A 20,948-nucleotide genomic window follows, 5' to 3' on the forward strand; every position below is an offset into this window, starting at 1 on the left:
AGACCTTTGACCTTGGTTTCTGCATTCTTCTCCTTCAATTACATTATAGAGTGAAACTAAGATCTGTGGTGAGGAACACAAAGACAGAATACTCCAAATATCAAATTACCCTTTATTTCATAAGAGGTTATACTGTATATATAACTATACCATGTTACCTTTTGAGGATCATTCTTTCACATTTCTTCAACAAACCTGAAACAAAACCAGCAGCCAGTCCAGTTCACAACCACAAAGGTCAAAATTCTGCTGTTTCCTCAGCCAGTGTTTCTCCTCTAATCTGCTGTTGCTAATGGATGAAAGTGATTGTGTGCCTCATTGTTATACACAAACTTAATATCTTATTGATTCTTCCACCCGCTTCTGCTGAGCAGAGAAAATGCTAATTAGCAACAGGCTATGCACCTTTCCTTCTCCTTAATTCCAATTTAGCCTCAGCTGTGTGTGTGTGTGTGTGTGTGTGTGTGTGTGTGTGTGTGCATGTGAGTCTGTTTGAGTTGTTAGGGGTCGTAAACAAAAAAAAGAGCGTTGTTCCATTTAAGTACTCTCCCTCTGATTTTATTTGGCTTTTCTCTCCCTCTGCCCTTCACAGAGACAAATGGCTTTGCCATTCAGGAGTCTCCGTGGAGCGGTCCGGGCCGCTTCTTGTAAATGTGAGTGCTTGCGGTTTGTTCGGCCGCTGGCTGCTTGGTGGCTGTGAAATTCCATCACTTAGAAATTCTACTTTGGCCTCGACCCCAGGCCACCACACAGGCTCCACACACACACTCATACGCACTCATTTTACAGTTTAAAAAAAAGCACAGCGTGCCGTATTCACACACAGCCGCTGTCCCTACAGTAAAACCAAGAACCCAGAAAGTTGAAGCCAAAGCAGCGGCAGCTGTCGGGGAATTCAACCATCGTGGCCATGCTACATTTAGTCCCAGTACTACTGTGCCCTTGGTGCTTCATCAAAACAATCTCATCCAACAGGCTCCTGCAGCTTACAATGGATCCAGTGTTTATCCCACATCCTAGTGTGTGTGTGTGTGTGTGTGTGTGTGTGTGTGTGTGTGCGTGCGTGTGTATGTATATATGTCTGTATAGTATAATAAAAGTAGCAGGCAAGAAATTATCAATACTACAAAATATATACATAAGTCTCTCTCTCTCTCTCTCTCTCTCTCTCTCTGTGTGTGTGTGCATATGTGTACATGTATGTGTACGTGTGTGTGTATATGTGTATATAAGTGTGTACATGTCTGTATATATGTGTATATGTGCAAATGAATGTGTACATGTGTGAATATAAGTGTGTACATGTCTGTATATGTGTAGATGTATGTGTATATGTGTGTATATAAGTGTGTACATGTCTGTATATGTGTAGATGTATGTGTATATGTGTGTATATAAGTGTGTACATGTCTGTATATGTGTGTATATGTGTACATGAATGTGTACGTGTGTGTTTACATGTGCATTCCTCTGTATCCGGCTGTGCCCACCCAGCCGACATACCACAGACTTAAGTACCACCATTCCATAGGCTGTCCTGAGCCCAGAGGGAATCGGAGAGACCACATACAACACACCATATGAAAGAGGAAATATTCACTTATTTTAAGCCAAGCCCTGTTGGAGCCCAGATCACAGACCTGCAGCAGAGTCTGCTGACCTCCAGGTGTCACTAGAGATCAGCAGCACAAGGCCGTCAGGAGACGCAGACAGAGACGAACCGATAAAAAAGCCAAAGACAAAAGTGGAAGAGAGAGAACAAGGGTGTAGCCTGAGAGGTATTTCTAAAGTAACACACAAATGATCTAACTCTCTTTCCTGGGAAACATTTTCCTCTTTCTTTGTTGACAGTTCTGAGAAATTGTATTCGAGGAAAGAAAACAATGCTTCAGCAATAATCTCCTTCCACGAGGAGAGTTGAGGAAAACAATGTCAAAGCCACAACAAAAGAAATTAACAATGAAGCACAACTAAGATCTCCGACACTTCATTTAAATCAACAGCAAAACAAAAGAGTCCAGATAATTGTCCTTACAAGTCAGGGCTTTATTTTCAGATGCAGCCTTTGGGCATCAGCTGCTTTGTCCGTCATCATCAGTCGAATCGGGGACGTGAATGTGTCTATTAGGTGACATGATATGATTGAAATCAACACAAAGATATACATTCCAATAAAATACTATAATAAAATACAACAGTAAAGGTGCACATTAGAAAAGCTAAAACCCACAACTATTTTAATTTTCACCTAAAAAACTGAAAAGTTGCAGGGTAATGCTCTATCGGTAGATTTACAGATTAAATGGTCCATGGTTCAGTTTACATCCAAACGTCCAAACTAAGCACAGACCTCAACTTTCCTCTGGGTTCTTTGTTAACAGAATGATATCATGTCTTAAAATTTCTGATAAAATCACTTTGAAAAAACTTCTGTGGACATTGATTAACTTTTAAGGAATTTAAGTAGAATGAATAAAATATCAGTGTAATAATGGGCAGATTTTAATAATAAAAGATTGTGACAATGGATTTATTTTACACATTATGCACTGTTTTCAATATTTTCAGTCATAAATTTCCATCTGATTCTGTCACTTTTTAATAAAGAATATTTGAGAATTAAATCAAGTTCAATGATATTTTGATAATTAAAATGTTTCAAAAATTTTGAGCCATGTCGACCATTTATATTAACCTTATGACCAGTGAGAGATGTCATTGAGTGGAAGTTAAAAAAAAAAAAAAGTGGCTGTGAAATAGATTTAGTAAATTTGAAGACATATTTCACAACTATTTTACAAGTATGAATCTACTTTTCTTCTGAATTTAGTTTGGTTACACTTGACTTGAATTAATAATTTCCAACTTTAAAACTTCTCACTGTTATGGGCCACTTGATCATATTTTGTGCAACAAATGCTGGTTGTGGCCTCAGAAAACCTCAACTATTTTTACTACTGGAAATAAAGCTGAGGTTTAAAGCCAGGTTTAAACATGGAAAAGTGGAAGAATTCATTGACTGTATGTAAGCAGAATGCTGCTTATGAACCAGAATTTAATGGGCGTCTGATTGTAGACACCTATATAGACCATTTAGGTGCAGTATTTCAGCTTAGAATGTGTGGGTCTTGTCTAAAGCAGTGGTGTAGTGGTCCCTGGAGAAGTGGGTATACTCTAAATTTTTGGCTTCTTTCTTTTTTTGTTTTTTTTAAGTCCAGAAAAATGCTGTTTTAGAAACAGTGCCATGTAAGACTACTCTATTTACTTTACCCAAAAATCCATCAGTAGTATTTGCTCACTATTATAAAATTATCATGACTTGATCAGAAGCCGTTTGTAGGTTTTACTGGTCACACAAGTAGCTGCATGAATGTAAATATATTCAACATGAGGCAAACATAGAATAACGTTAGCCTTTCATAATGTTAGCCTTTCATAACGTTAGCCTACTCATACAGTTTAATTATTGGTGAAAACATCTCTTCTCCTCTAAATGTGCAGTCATATGACCAGTAGTTTAAAAGAGTGACTCATTCTGAAACCACCTTAAAACTTACCTCAGAATTATGTATTCCATCAAAGTAGGTTCTCTCAATATGTGTCAGTCAGTTGAAAGACATTTATTCTGCCTTTCTCATTTGCATTTCCAATAATCATGCATCTTTCAATGAGACGTGCAGTGACCTGTCAATCAACTGGGGTGGAACTGGCACCTGAGGTGTCCAGTCAAGTTCCAGAGGTGGCCAGCGCCAGTTAGCAAAAGTTTCCTCGGCATGACCCACCCTACTCTGCCCCTGATTGGCTCATCAGTCCTCATGCCTAAAGTTAACCAATCTAATCAGTGAAGGCAGCGAGTACTAGCCAATTAGAGGTAGAGTAGGGAGGGTCACGGCTTCACCATCCTAGGGAAAAAAATGGGCAAATTTAGCTCAGATATTACTGAATGGTACGCATCAGGGGGATTTAGAAGTGGGTATACCGAATGCTGACTGAAAAATAAGTGGGTATACTCCATATACCCCATATACCCTGGACCAGTTCATCTCAGCCCAGATAATCAGACAGTACAACAAATCTGCATCATTACCTGTGCTGGAATAGCCCATGAAGGAGGAAACATGTCACTGACCACACCTGACTGACGGAGCACTGATTTAGTACTTGTGTTCTTGACAATGGGCAATGACGTAAGTTACTGTACCTGATGGAACCACTAGTATTATATGTGGTCTTTGAAAATAGCTAGTGTGATGGCCCTGGGCTGGGGACCTCTGTCAGGGCTTGCTGTGCTGTGTGTTTCTTTTCTTTCAGTGTTGTTGGTCCTGGGTTGATCTGATTGCCAGTTGGAGGCAGCTGGCCACTGCCTCTGACTGGAATAAAAGCTGCCCTTTCCAGAGGTTCAGTTGGCTCCTCCCTCTCCTTTGCATCCTGGGTTCTGTTGGGAGTTCTTCTCCTGCCCTTTATCTTATTAATTTGGAGTGTTGACTTAATTTCATATATATGGGTTGACTGTAAAGATTCCACTGAACCTTTGTTATATTTATTGCTTTAAACTTTACTTTTTTTTGTTGATAAAACTTTTTCGACTTAGTTAACCCCTGTCTGCACTTCCTTTAGTTATGGGCTGGGGTCCACACCATAACACTAGCAATGAAAATTGATTACAGGTACCCGTTAAACTGAAATTATAGTAGTAGTATAGTATTATAGTAAATTATCCTGTACTGTTGCTGTTTCTCTTCACAACACTCCACATATTCCCCATTGGAGGCCAGTGGTGTAGTCCAGAGTATACGGGGGTATATAGAGTATACCCACTTATTTTTCAGTCAGCATTGGGTATACCCACTTCTAAATCCCCCTGATGCGCACCATTCAGTTGTATCTGAGCCAAACTGCCCATGTTTTCTCCTAGGATACTGAAGATATGACCCGCCCTACTCTGCCTCTAATTGCTTAGTACTCGCTGCCTTCACTGATTAGATTGGTTAACTTTAGGCATGAGAAGTGATGAACCAATCAGAGGCAGAGTAGGGCAGGTCATGCTGAGGAAACTATTGCTAACTAGAAAAGCACTCGGAGAGTGCAAGCCTCCACCAAGGCAGATCAGTGCCCCCCACACACACACACACACACACACACACACACATACACACACACACCCCACCCCCATGTTTGTCTGTCTGTCTGTCTGTCTATGTGCAAGATAACTCAAAAAGTTATGATTAAATTTTGGTGGTGATCGGGGGGGGGGGGGGGGGGGGGCACTGATCTGCCTTGACGGAGGTCTACGCTCTCCGAGTGCTTTTCTAGAAAAGAGAGCGCAGACCTCCGCCAAGGCAGATCAGTGGGCGTCCGTGCCCCACCCCCGATCACCACCAAAATTTAATCATTTGTTCCTTGTGCCAGTGTCAACATTTCCTGAAATTTTCATCTAAATCCATCCGTAACTTTTTGAGTTTTCTTGCACACACAGACAAATAGACAAACCAACGCTGGCACAAACATAACCTCCTTGGCAGAGGTAACTAGCGCTGGCCACCTCTGGAACCTGATTGGACACCTCAGGTGTCAGGGCCATCCCAGTTGATTGACAGGTCACTGCAAGGTCTTTGAAAGATGTGTAATTATTGGAAATGCAAACGAGAAAGGCAGAATAAACGTCTTTCAAATGAGTGACACATATCGAGAGAACCTACTTTCATGGAATACATAATTCTGAGGTAAGTTTTAAGGTGGTTTCAGAATGAGTCATGGTTAAACTACTGGCAATATGACTGCACATTAAGAGAAGAGATTTTGTCATCAATAGTTCAACTATGCAAGTTGGCTAACGTTATGAACGGCTAATGTTATGAAAGACTAAAATTATCCTATGTTTGTCTCATGTTGAATACATTTGACATTCATGCAGCTGCTTGTGTGATCAGTAAACCCTACAAACTGCTCCTGATCAAATGTTGATAATTTTATAATAGTGAGCAAATACCACTGATGGATTTTTGGGAAAGCAAACAGAGTAATCTTATATGTCACTGTTTCTAAAACAGGGCATTTTTCTGGACATTAAAAAAAAAAAAAGACAAAAATTTAGAGTATACCCACTTCTCCAGGGACCACTACACCACTGTTGGAGACCATCCCAGCACTAGTACAACCTTCATCCTTAGCCTGACCTTATGAATGTACACACCATACTGTTTTGCATTGTTTAACTGGAATATGTATGGGTGACTGGAAATGAAGACAGTGTGAATCACTTCAAAATCTCAAAGTACCTTCAAGCATTAATGACAACCACAGTATCCTTTGACACCGGACTATGACAGACCATGGCTACTGGACAACAGTGTGGATGATGCTTTTCATCTCTGGTAAGGAGTACACAGCATACATTTAAAACGAAAGAAAATGGACCCTAGAGGCTGATTGTTCTGAGCACAGTCCATGTGATGACCTCTGAGTGATGGTCCATCACACATTCATCTATGTCCACAGATGTTGACAACCATTGTGTTAACATAAGACCTCCTTTTGGCTCCATAAAGTTTGAAGTGACAGTTGTGGTTTTAAGTCTGTACTGTTGAACCAGATGAAGGTTCTCCATACTAGTCCTAAACCATGTGGTTCTATCAGCTCTAGCTCTAGATGAAGAACGGTTGTTGATGAAGTGTCGTTTGAGGAATCAGGATCAGTGATTTCAGCCTGAAAGTGAGGACTAGATGTCAACTGTTAACCGGATGAAACATGAAATGTGTTGTGTTCATATTGTCTACAATGGATTATGGAGTAAAGTTTCTTATTTGCATTTTCTATGCCATCCACACCTTTTCTGATTTGTGGTTGTAAAATAGAGAGAAGGGCTGAGTGTGCAAGATAGAATGTATGAACATGTGTGCTCAGAGGGTGTAGGCTGAGTGGGGGGTGGGGGGTGAGAGGCGACAATGAGTGAGTGAAAGCAGTGGAGGCAAAATTTATGCCCACACTTCCAAATCAAAGTGCACCCTCAGCATATTTCTCACCTGCCAGAATCACTGTACGCCACAGTACTGAGAGGAAATAAAAAATTAAAGGATGTCAAACTACGATCAGCTCTGATAAATATGTAAATTAGCCTGGAGAAGAAAAGTGGCTGTGAAAAACAACATAAATCTAGTGTGTTGTGAAGGTCACCGGTGATTGTGCTGGTCAGCTGTTTTCAGATCGACCGTCCTGGGAACTTTGGGCTCAGTCTCATAAGTTGTGACATGATGTAATTAACTGAGATCTTCTACATCATTCTCCTTCAAATGGAGCCCTGTCAAAACCCTCTGCAAGCAAAGGCATCATGGCATACATTTAAATATATTTAGTCAATCTAAAAGTAAATTTGACTCCAGAAGATAGAGGTAGATTTTACTTCATTTTGACACGATTGTTGTTCAAACTATTTTACAAGGATGGATCAAAGTTCATCCACTGAAGCTAGCAAGGTGAGATAGTACTTAAACATTTTTCTTTAGTTTTAATTGTGATTTTGGTTTGACTTTCTGTTTTTTACCCAGTTCATGATTTACATATTATGCTTAGTTTAAGTTTAGTTTTTCTACTTTTGCTAATGTGTGATATTTGTCAAGGGTGAGATTCAGGTCAGAAAAAGTACTATGTTAAGAAAAACTCAACAAAACATCATATCATTTTAATAAGTTAGAACAGACCAATAAAAATTTGTAATTATAAAAGAGTGGAAAAAATTATAAAGGTTGAACTGCAGATACTTGGGTATACATAGTGAAAAAGTATACAAGTACAGGTTTCAAAATGTAAAAGTAAAAAATGTTTGCTCCAGTGTTAATGTCAGTTTAGTTTCAGAACCAGCTTATTTCTGTTATCCATTTTTGGTTCTGTTTCATATTGTTTCACATAGTTGTTGTTGTTTTTTTTTTTTTTATCTTGTTGGGTTTGTTGGTTTGACACCCCCCTGATGGATACGCCACAGGAATGTTTCTGATTTGTTATTGAGTTTGGACAAGGTGTGTAATGATGCAAGATCAATATAAAAATCAATCAATTAATTCCCGTCAAATGCTTTAAACTAAAGAAAGGGACCTGTTTTAAGAAAGCGTAAGAAGAGTCTAAAGTACAGATATTTTTGCTAAAATGTAGGGAGTAACTTGATAAAAACTTGGAAAAAAAAGAAAAAAAAAAAGAAAGACAATTGAAAAAAATCTATATTCAAGTCAGAAAACTGAAAACAGTATAGTACCAACATATTTATATTTTGGAGTTTGTTTCTGGTAGTCGGTATGTTTAGTCTATTACTGAGCTTACTCAAATGAATTAATACATAAGTTTATATAAAGATTATAAAAGTAATGTTGTCTCCTTAATGTTAATATGTGCTGATATTTACCAGTACTGCCTGATATGAAGTGTTGTGTTTGACTAAAGGTTGTTTCATGAATTTAAATAATCACATTTGTACTCTTTAAATAACATGGTGTTAAACAATTGAAAGGATTTCACCTATGTTAAGATTTCTTTGTTTCACCTGAAAAAAGGAACCACAAACCAAACAACATTTTTCTTATTTGGTTTTCATTTAATGATAATAATGACAAGGCCCCATGTGGATTTAGGAGGATCTAATTGCAGAAATGGAATATATAATTATGTCTTCATTAGCTTATAATCACCTGGAAATGAGAACTCCTGTGTTTTGCTGAGCTGAGAATGAATCGTGTACATGTGTAGAGGCTCAGTATTTGTGCAGTTGGCCATGTTGCACTGTTCTGGACTTCCTCTACTTCCATTTTACAGGCTTAAGGTGCATCACTGTCACTTATTATGTCTGGATGTTACCAACAGCTCATATCCCTTCACTAAAAAAATAAATAACAAAATTTCTACTGCAAAATTACCACCAGAACCAAAATATCACAAACTCAACTTAAAAGACACTAAATCAAACTTTAGGTTTTGTATAAATCCAATGAAATACAAAATGTCTAAATTCTCTGGGAAACTTGGGGCATTTCTTTGAACTCCCTGACAACTTCTGCAACCCTGTGCCACAGAGACATTATAAAATAACAATGTCAAAGTGGCCTTAGCTTTCTACCTCATTATAGCGCCAGTCTCCAGCCAAGGCCCCTCTATATCTCTGTCTACCCCCTCTCTCTGCTCTGTGGCTTTAACACGGTCATAAATTAGCCTCACTTTGGTGCGACGGCAACAGGACACGCTTGGCGCAATGCTCAGTGCATCGTATCGAGGATGGGCACGAGCTGTAAACTGTCAATGGCGCTGAATTTATACAGAGCCTTGAGAGGAGACGCCCCACCCCCCGACACCGCCCACCGCCACCTCAAGGACACACCAACAGAACGAGAGGGAAACCAAGACCAAGAAAAGACACAGAGGGACAAACAGAGCAGAAGGCTCTAAAGTAGGGGTGTCAAACTCATTTCAGTTCAGGGGCCACATTCACCCCAATATGATCTCAGGTGGGCCGGACCAGTAAAAGAATAACAGAGAAAAAAGAAAAATGACATTATGATAATGTTTACATCTACAGCGTTTCCTTAAAAATCTGAATAACATGAACAACTTGAAATGTCTTAAGAAAAACAAGTGCAATTTTAACAATATTCTGCCTCAGTTTATCATTTACACATTTGCATTACAACTTATGTTACGATTACAAATACACAAAACATTTAGTAACAGGCAGAATATTGGTAAAACTGCATTTACTTCTCTTAAGACATTTCAGGTTGTTCATATTTGTTCAGGTTACTCACATTTTTTGTAAAAGGATAGTTTGTTAATATAAACATTTTAATGTAATTTTACTTTTTTACACTAAAACAAAGATGAACTCTGCAGTTGTCATTATTTATAGGTTATTATGATAGTATTTTACTGGTCTGACCCAACTGAGATCTAATTGGTCTGTATGTGGAACCCGAATTAAAATGATTTTACCATCCTTGATTGTTCATATCTTCAGTGAAATTTTTGCATTTCACAAATTCACCCCAAGGGCTGGATTGGACCCTCTAGCGGGCCGGATTTTGCCCCCGGGCCACATGTTTGACACCTGTGCTCTAAAGTGATCAGAGTTTAATGAAGCTGGTTCAATGCCTGATAACTGACCCAGTCCCTGACCTACAGTTAGTCTGAGTGTGTGTCTGTGAGTGTCTGTAGCTGGGTTTTCATTACCCTTAGAAATGTGCAAAATGAAACTTGCACAATAGAAAATTGGTAATGCAAACACCAAAAAGTCACAAAAACTGTCAAAGATCAGAAAAAAGTTTTTATGTCCTCATGGGGTGGTTTTTGAGACGTTTTGATACAGAAGTATAGCACAAAAGTGTAATGAAAACACATTTTGCACATTTTCACACATTTGTGCACGGTGGTTTTGCTCACACCAAATGTCTCACCTATGACCCTGTATTCAGAACAGGTGGTTCTAGTTTGTACAGGGCAACAGCCACTCGCCACTCGCTTTTGTGTAGGAACTGCTTCCCGAGGGCATGACAAGTCTGGTGCCATGAGAGGTTCGATAACATCACACAGTTTATTAAATGCTGCCAGAGTTATTTGGAAATTCGGGATCCACAACTCGTTGGTGAATTCCTGATGTACAATTCTCTCCCAGAAATCCATTATACGTGGCTGCTGCCATAAATAAGGGGACAATTATACGTTCTGTTCTTTTGTTTCAGACAGTCACTGCAATATCAGTAGATGAGCCAACACTACAGCACCAACACCGTGGAGGTTTGGCATCAAACTCTGCGTCCATCTTCCTCAAACAAGCGTCTTGCAAGAGCTATACAGCATTTCACAAGAATTACAACATGTTGCAAGATGGGACTAGAATACTGGAATCACACATCAGAAGCTAAACACTCTTCAATGGAAACGCCTACAAGTAGCAATTGTACTTTCTTGAAATTGTAGAAATATTTGTTTTTTGTGGAAAACTGTAATAGAAACCCAGCTAGTGAGTGTCTCTGTGTGTGTCTGTGAGTGAGTGTCTGTGAGTGTTTGTGAGTGTTTGTGAGTGTCTGTGTGTCTGTGTGAATGTGTCAGTTTGTGTCTGTGCGCATTTGTATAAGTGCTTGACTTGAGGGGTGTTGTGGGATTTATTCTGCTCATTTTATTGTGTGTGTGTGTGTGTGGGGGGGGGGGGTCTGCAAAACCTGGTTATGTGTCTCAGAATGGGGTGATTAGCCAAGGTCTCTGAACACTTGCAGAAAAAAAAAAAAAAAAAAAAAACACCATAAAAAGGTGTCGAGTCAAACAGAAACAAATTAAACGAAGGCTGGACAATGAATAAAACATAAAATCTGAAAATCATTTTCATTTAATCAGGTGAACACACAATCTGTGAAATGTCCATCATCATGTGTTGGAGACTAAGTTGAAGGTTAAAGGTTGAAAATGAATGTCCATGTGCTTCTTGTGCAGTATGTGATGGAATCTGTGTTACTTGGCTGCATTTCTGAGCCAACAGTATCTAGTATTGCACAAAGCTGCAGCAGAAGACAAGCAATAAATGAATGAAATACAAGAAATGTGACCTGGAAACTCATAAATCAGTGTATCATGGCTGGTGTTACAGATGTAGGGATCAACAGTTAAATAAGAGAGTCAACAAGTACTCCCAAGAACTCCACAGATCTTCCAACAGAGCACCTTCAAATTACATCAAGCCACGGGTCATAGATCATAAATAAGTCATAGACCCGATTCATTTCTGTGTTTTGTATGTTTTTATGGTGAGGCCATAGTGACAGAAACACATATGTCCATTCCACAGACAGGTGGTGTGGACAGAACCACTCTGCTGAGTTCAGTCTCCTGTCAAGCATCAACACCTTGGTCTCATCATCTACTCAGCTCTACTTCTCTCTAGAAACGCCTCCTCCTTCACTTCCTCTGTCTCCTTGGACTTCACCGTCATCTCGGACTGGTGGAGCTTAAGAGAGCAATCAAAAACAGAGATGTGTCGGTCAGAGGTGTGTATGCATGTGTGTGTTGGGGATTACAATAGCCATGTCCAGACACTCTGATTGGCATCACAGCCAGACGCAAAGGGGAGGGACGAAGACAACAAGAGACAAGAAAATGGGGACAGTCATAAAGAGGATAAGGGGAAGATAGAGAGAGACAGAAGGGGGGGGGGGTTACAGAGACAGAGGAAACCCTGGAGAAGACAGCATGTAAATACATCAACGGCAGGCCTCTTAAGTGGAGATGAAGAGGCGGCAGGATAAAAAGCTCTGAGCACTGTGTGATTATGGATCAATTTACCGCAATCAAGCCCCCTTATGGATGGGCCCTGTGAAATGGAGAGATCTGTGCTCGTCAAGGGCAGCCGTGATGACGGTGGAGGTCAAAGACGATGTAGACAGAGGACGGAGACAGACAGATGGATGAAGACAGAGGACGGAGACAGACAGACAGATGGATGGAGACAGAGGATGAAGACAGACAGACAGATGGAGACAGAGGACAGAGACAGACAGATGGATGGAGACAGAGGACGGAGACAGACAGATGGTAGAGACAGAGGACAAAGACAGACAGATGGAGACACAGGATGGAGACAGACAGATGGATAAAGGCAGAGGATGAAGACAGACAGATGGATGAAGACAGAGGATGGAGACAGACAGATGATAGAGACAAAGGATGAAGACAGACGGATAGATGGATGGAGACAGAGGATGGAGACAGACAGACAGATGGAGACAGAGGACAGAGACAGACAGATGGATGGAGACAGAGGACGGAGACAGACAGATGGTAGAGACAGAGGACAAAGACAGACAGATGGAGACACAGGATGGAGACAGACAGATGGATAAAGGCAGAGGATGAAGACAGACAGATGGATGAAGACAGAGGATGGAGACAGACAGATGATAGAGACAAAGGATGAAGACAGACGGATAGATGGATGGAGACAGAGGATGGAGACAGACAGATGATGGAGACCGAAGATGGAGACAGACAGACAGATGATAGACAGAGGATAAAGACAGATGGATGGATGGATGGATAGATGGAGACAGAGGACAGAGACAGACAGAGAGATTGAGACAGAGGATGCAGACAGACAGACAGACAGACAGTCAGGTGATGGAAACAGAGGACGGAGACAGACGGCAGAGACAGACAGACGATGGGGGGAGACACAAAATGGAGACAGGCTGACAACGGAGACAGATGACTGAGGGAGACATATGATAGAGACAGACACACAGACAATGGAGACAGACGGAGGAAGACAAACAGACAAAGACAGACTGCAGAGACAGATGGCAGGGACAGACAATCGAGACAGACTACAGAGACAGACTGACTGAGACAGATGACGGAGGGAGACATATGATGGAGACAGAGACTGACAGACAGACTGACAGAGGGAGAGACTGACTGAGGCAGACAGTCTGTCCTACACCAGGTGCTGTCCATCCATGGTCAGTGTATCCTGAGCTAAAGGCTGTTCTTTCTAATTCTGCTAATGTGAGACGCAGCCTTTACCATCATGGGCCAGGGAACATCCTGTTACCACTGTGAACTCTGTGCCGTTAGAGCCACAAATAAATACTCAACTGGACACTTTATGACGATAATGATCTGAACGATGATTACACTGTAAACATTTTGGATTTGTTATTGAACTGAAGCAGCAGAGTTACGTTCCGTAGCTTCCTGGAGTAGGAATGCACATATTATGAGTTGTAAGATGAATAATCGAACCCACGGCTGAATAACCTACGGCATAGAAAAACAATCAAACACAGTAGGAGAGCAATATTAAAGTATAAATGTTTAATTACCAATTGAAAACTTAACTGCCACACTGTATAATCATCCATAAACTGTTGTCAGTGAACAGCATGACCTTCCCATGGCCAGTCAATATTTTATAAATGTGTGCAAATATGAGCAGACACATTAATATTTGACATGTTTTTTTCCTGCTTCTTTTTGTTCAATAAAAATTATGGAGTGTAACATATTCCATACTTGTGACATGACAAAACCTGGAAATTTGGATAAATAGTGTTATGGATTTTCTTGGCGATTTGAGTAACCATGGCAACAAAATTATGCAAAATGTAAAAATGTAATGTGTAGACTTAAGAGTGGAGAGAGGCTCTTGGAAATGTTGTCTTTTCAAAGTGCTGTTCCTCCAGCTTGTACACTAAATTTACCACAGTTGAAGTCCTAAAGCCTAGTGGATCACAGAATTTACACCATGACCCTCAAAGTGGCAGCGGTTTCATCGACCTGTTCCATTAAACCCACCGATAATTCAGAGCAGACATTTCAGTTCAAATGTATACAAACAAATATTTTACAGTGCTTTATTCCCCATTACTTCGACTGAACTTCCATAAAATTTACATCAGCGCATTGAGGAGACTCTCCTCTCCATCGTGGTAAAAACATGTTGATGTGATGTTCTCTCTGTGACCGACAAAGCTCTCTGTCAGAACAACCCTAGGCCAATCTAGTTGACATTTGTATTAGAGAGGACACTAGTTGCTTTTCCATTGGACATCTGCGCAAAACTTTACCGATATTTACTAAATGTCGAAAAAACAGAAGTGCATAATGTCGTTTTTTCCATCAAATCACAAATGCGATGATTTGTTTATTTATCATGAGATAACACAATAAGTCATTCCGTAAACATGGCGACAAACATAAATATTGTGTTGATTTACAGATATATTCATTATTATTATATATTACCCCTCTGTCTCGTACTAAATTTAAAAATGACTGGGTTTCCTGGTGTGTCCACCCATACTGCGATATGTTTCTTCTTCTTCTTCGCTTGTTGTAACGTATGTCAACATCCGTTTTTTTAATTCATCTGACTCTAGTTGCAAAAAAAGGTCTTTTCATTGCTGTTTTGCGTGATATACTATTTGTGCCAAGCCCGAAAAACCACCTCTAGCCAGCGCATAAACTTTTAATCAAAATATGAGACTTTTGGTGAAATTGTCGTTTTTCCATTAGGTAAATTTTTATGTGCAAGTTACATTTGCGCAATTTGAGGGTCAATGGAAAAGCGACTACTGTCATTTAATTCATCAGAACATACCATTTGCTTTCATTCTCATTTAGTGCAAACCATGGAAAATTCTGAAATTCTTAGGACTAAAAATCCCCCATCTGGAAAATGTTGAAATGGTGTGAGATGACCATTGGCAGTTGTTTGTTTTTGGAGCCTTTTCTCATTGTCTGGGCTCTGAGGTGAACAACGACTTTATGGTTTTCTTCATGCCTTTTAGAAGCAGCCCATATCTCTTACAGTCACACACTGTTTTTTATGAAGCCCCACAAGCGTCAAGAATGAGTGTGATAGGCAGTCGGCACAGACACAGATTTACCGAAGGAGAGACAAAGAAGAAGCTCTGTCAAGTATCCAAAGCGATCGGCCTCTTTTAGCGATATGATATGGACGTCTGGTGCAAAGTCAGAGGGTTTGAAGGCATTGGTCAGAGGCCTTTCTCAAACCCTGACTTCTCCTCTCTCGCCTTCAGAAAATGATGACAGGAGGAGAGGAACATAAAAAGGAGGGATGGCTGGTCTGTCGCTGCATGATACAGAATCAGAGGCTGCCAGTAATAGGCTTTTTTGAAGAATGCGCCACTGAACTTTAAGGGCCGTCTTGCTTGAAAGGACAAGTTACAAATAGGAAGAAAGGAGAGGGAGAAATGATTTCCCAGGGATATACCCCCTACGGTGCTGCCCTATCGCTGCACAGTGGACCAGTGGGTTTTTGTGTGTGTGTTTGAAATGCAACATCCTACAGAGAAAGAGTCGCATGAACGCGAGCAAAAGCAAACATATGGAATACGAACAACCAAAACCTTCCCCTGAGTTGGAGACACGACGCAGCTTCAAATCTCTTCCTGCTGTTGCTTTTTTGACAGAAGCTCCATCTTTAGAGTAAGAGCAATCAGACAGACGTATATATAGACAGAAGTGATGTGTAGTTCTTTATTACTCCATCTCTTCCTACCTATCAATAATTGCTGAGCCACAACAATAGAGCTGGGCTGAGGTAAACAACCATAGTGCATCCCAGCTTTAATAACTACCGTCACACCTCCCAGCTATGTCTTTCACTCAATTTCTCTTTCATTCTATTCTGTTCGATTCCACCCGTTTTCTTATCTCGTCTCCTTTTTTTCCCTCCATCTCACATTTCTACGGCAACTGAAAGTTACAGAGGACCACTTCTAGTCTGAAGCACAAGATTCAGACTAGATTCTCAGAGAGTTGACAAAGGAGCACACAGATGCATATTGGTGTGAAACACAGGCTAGTGTTTCTGCAACATGGGCTGTTGTGATGGTAGCTGTGTGCGTGTGTGTGTGCATGTGTGTGTGCTTGTGCATGCACCACAGGCATCGGCTTGACTCGGCGGCAGCAGCAGTAGCAGCGGCAGCGACAATGTCATTGAGCAGTTTAGTAACAGACCATTACCTCGTTAATACCAGCCTAATGGGCGGTCTGCTATTTTAAAACTGCGCTGGTGTTTGAGCCATTAACAGCCACTTAGTGTTCAGCTCACATCAACAGGCCACTGGGACACAACAACCACCAAAACAATAACAACAAAGCAAACATGGATGATAATCCGCCTTGTCTTACCAACTTACGAAGGTCAACTGAGAGTTGACACATGAATCTTTGGACACTTTGCTGGTAATTGCTTTATTTTACTGCTTTCATCCTTTATTTCATAACAATTATAATATTTTCTGTACAATACCCCACAAAATAGTGAGATAAAGGTATTTTTCCACATACAATCTATTGTCTAATTCATTTTCTGTTTCTGTCAGATGGTTGCAAAGACCTTAACACATGTAATACGTTGGTATTTTCATTAAAATGTTAATAAAAATCAAGCACGACAATTCCATTTTTAAGAAAAGTGATTTAAATAACATACAGCAAACATGACAAACTATAGCCAGCAGGTCTTTCTAATTCCATTTTACCATCTCAAAGAAAATCATCTTTCTATCAGAGTCAGTAGCTTCTCTCTGAAGTCTGAGAGGAAGCGCTGGGCAAGAAGTCGTGCAACGGAGGCGTAGTCCATCAATCGTTTCCACAGACTTTGAACTTAGCTGTGGGTATGTTCAGCTCTTTACTGATTTCCAAAGCTTTCAGTTGAATATCAGCTCTGCTAATGGCCATTTCTACATTCTTTTTTATTTTCAGTCAGACACATACACGATCTTCTTTTTAAGCTCCAAGAGGCACTATCATCTCACAATGATGGAAAAAAATATCTCAAACTTTTAGAATTTTTAAGATGGTCAGTTTTGTGAGTGATAAGGCTGTTTCAGTGACTCCCATGACCTAACCATTATCATCATGAATCCCACAAATTGACTTAAATATCATCACATTGTCTCTTCTGTTACTCAAATCACTAAGTATGTAATGCTAATATGGGTACGAGATGCTCTGAGGTTATATTAGTAGTATTTGAATTTGTTGAATTATTTGTTTTTGTTAAAAAGTATGTTTGTTTTGTATGTGAGGATGAGGACTACACTTTGTATGTCAGACTCTATGCAGGTGGTTTCTGTAAAACACAATACTACAGTAGTACTATGTAGTCAGTCCTACAGTATAATTCAATCACAGCCCCAAAGTGAATAAAAGATCTTTTGCGATCTTAAGGTAAAAAAACCAGACATTACAGATCATTGTCCATTAGATCATAGTAGTGGACACCACTACATAATTATACTGTGTTATGAATAAAGAAACATACACTCCCCAGATCCAAAAGTAGCCACCTGTATTTGACTTTGTTTCACATCCAACATATCCTTTAAATCCTGCTACATATGCTGCCAGAACAGAGACATCTCTTCCTGCTCCTGGGGTTGCAAGAACAAAATGACATTTGGAAGTTCTCACACCTCGTTCTCGACACACCATCCAGGCAGACCTTTATTCTCATGTGGTGTGGAACAGCTGTTGCGCGATTGGTCAGAAATTCAAAGTGGGCGTGGTTAAAGGCCTCCCACAAGTTTGAGTTTCTATGTCCTGACCAGAATGAACTTGCCACCTCTAGAAGACAAACAAACTTCTCTGTTCTCACGGAGTATCTAGCAGGGTTATTTAAGTGACAAACCCTTTAACTAACTAACCCATTAACTGACAAACCCTTTAACTGACGAACCCTTTAACTGACAAACCCTTTAACTGACTAACCCTTTAACTGACGAACCCTTTAACTGACAAACCCTTTAACTGACAAACCCTTTAAATGACTAACCCTTTAACTGACGAACCCTTTAACTGACAAACCCTTTAACTGACAAACCCTTTAAATGACTAACCCTTTAACTAACCCTTTATCTGTTCACACTTTAAAGGACTAACCCTTTAACTAACCCTTTAACTGACTAACCCTTTAACTATTTAACCCTTTAACTAACCCTTTAACTGACTAACCCTTTAACTAATTAACCCTTTAACTAACCCTTTAACTTATTAACCCTTCAACTAACCCTTTAACTGACTAACCCTTTAACTAATTAACCCTTCAACTAACCCTTTAACTAATTTACCCTTTAACTAACCCTTTAACTGACTAACCCTTCAACTAACCCTTTAACTGACTAACCCTTTAACTGTCAAACCCAGGGGTCAGCAACCCTGGTCCTAGAGAGCCACTATCCTGCATGTTTTAGATGTTTCCCTCCTCCAGCACACCTGATGGTCATTATCAGGCTTCTGCAGAGCTTGATGATAGGCTTATCATTTGAATCAGGTGTGTTGGAAGAGGGATACATCTAAAACATGCAGGATAGTGGCTCTTTAGGACCAGGGTTGCTGACCCTGGGATTAACCCTTTAACTGACTAGTTAAAGGGATGTGGTTTCACTGTCATTTCATTATCAGACTATGTACCAGCAATAAATTAATCATGTTGAGTGATATGATCATGCAGCAGTACTGTACTAAAGTTGGGTTTCTTCTCAAACTGACAGGTTTATGCCATGAGTAACAAAACAGAAACATAAATAAAAATAAAAATTGTGTAACTGGATCCTGAAGTTGGACCAATGCAAAAAAAAAAAGAAAATTGAATTGAAGTGTTGTCATGAAGCGTCACAGATGTTATCAGATGCTCTGATATACTGTGTATATACTGTGTGTATACTGTGCTCAGTTTTTATATATATATATTTATATATATATATATATATATATATATATATATATATATATATATACATATATACATATATATATATATATATATATATATATATATATATATATATATATATATATATATATATATATATATGTATATATAGTGGTTTTGTTTTTGTGATTAAGAAAGGTAGAATTCTAAGAGTAATTCTAAGATCTACCTAATCTCTCTGTGAGTGAACTTGAAAGGATTTAAATGCAGCATGACACCTGCTGTTAATACATTCTGTGATAAGGCTGACATCAAATGTCTCTGATAACATCAACGCTTATCTCTGGAAATTAAATGACTTTGGAAATATCAAAAAAAATATTTTTTGAATATGGTATAACTGCTAGAAGGGGAAAAACCAGATGTAGCATGGAAATCTTAATCTTTCAATTATTTAAATGGAGCTGGCCTTTGCTGGTGCAGACTTAACAGTTATACTAATAATAAAATCAATACTAATACTGATATTTGTAGAGAATCTACCACACAGCACCATACAATAAAAACCATACATACACCAGGCAATAGAAAGCATCTGACACCAAATTATCAGTGAAAAGGTAACAGAGTGCATGACTCCTGTTGGTCTGCACCTGATTGGCCCTGTGTATCACCTGGTTTAGGATGAACACGGTTACTATAACAATGTGCCAGTTGAACAGCTGTGTTGGAATGGACATGTGTGTATGTGTATATATATGTGTGTCTATTTACACACACACACACACACAAACACACACACACACACATATATATATATGTATATATATATATATATATATATATATATATATATATATATATATATATATATATATATATATATATATATATATATATATATATATATATATACAGGGTGTCCCATAAGTCTTCATACATAGGAGACATAATACATTCCATACATATATGGTTCTAACATGTATTTCTTTATATTTCAGATAACCCAAAGAATGCATTTGAATAAAGAGCAACGAATTGAAATCATCCTGATGGCCGGTTCAGCAAGCAGTCGTATGGTTGCAAGCACATTTAGCAGAAAACAGGGGACGAGTATCACACACGACGCTGTGGCAAAACTTATTGTCAAGTTCAAAAAAACAGGAAGTGTTTTGGATCAATTTGTTCCCGACAAAATGGCAGTCATATAGAGCATATTATATAAATAAAAATGGTTTATGTCAAGAAACGTTTATTTTTCCTATTCCTATGTATGGAGACTTATGGGACACCCTCTGTATATATATATATATATATATATATATATATATATATATATATATATATATATGTGTGTGTGTGTGTGTGTGTGTTTCTGTCTGTGTGTGTCTGTGTATGTGTGTGTATATACATTGTTTGAAGTGACAGGCCTTTTCAACAGCTTTGATCAGTGAAATGTTTTGAGAACAAACAGGACTTCAGAGAGATTAGTGATCTGGTGCGCACACACACACACACACACACACACACACACACACGTATATATAAAATCAGGCACACAGCTCCTATAAAAGGATGTAATTGTGTGGAGTGTCCATGTCACTGGATGAAAACGCTCTACTCCTTCCCTTCTCCTTTACAGCCTTGAGGCAGATGTTTTGAAGGAACCGTCTGTGTGTGTATATGTGTGTGTGCTTGTGCCACCCCTGCAGGACCAGAGTAAATCCATCAACATGTGTGTGTG

At 39.3% G+C, this 20,948-nt stretch overlaps 1 protein-coding gene across 1 annotated transcript in view; it reads right to left on the minus strand.

Moving 5' to 3' along the window:
• Positions 1-20,948, minus strand: part of agbl4 (AGBL carboxypeptidase 4) — a 460,789-nt gene that overhangs the window by 45,493 nt on the left and 394,348 nt on the right. The gene's annotated exons all lie outside the window — the stretch shown is intronic.

Source organism: Sphaeramia orbicularis, chromosome 4 (genome assembly GCF_902148855.1).
Source record: "Sphaeramia orbicularis chromosome 4, fSphaOr1.1, whole genome shotgun sequence".
Taxonomy (NCBI): domain Eukaryota; kingdom Metazoa; phylum Chordata; class Actinopteri; order Kurtiformes; family Apogonidae; genus Sphaeramia; species Sphaeramia orbicularis.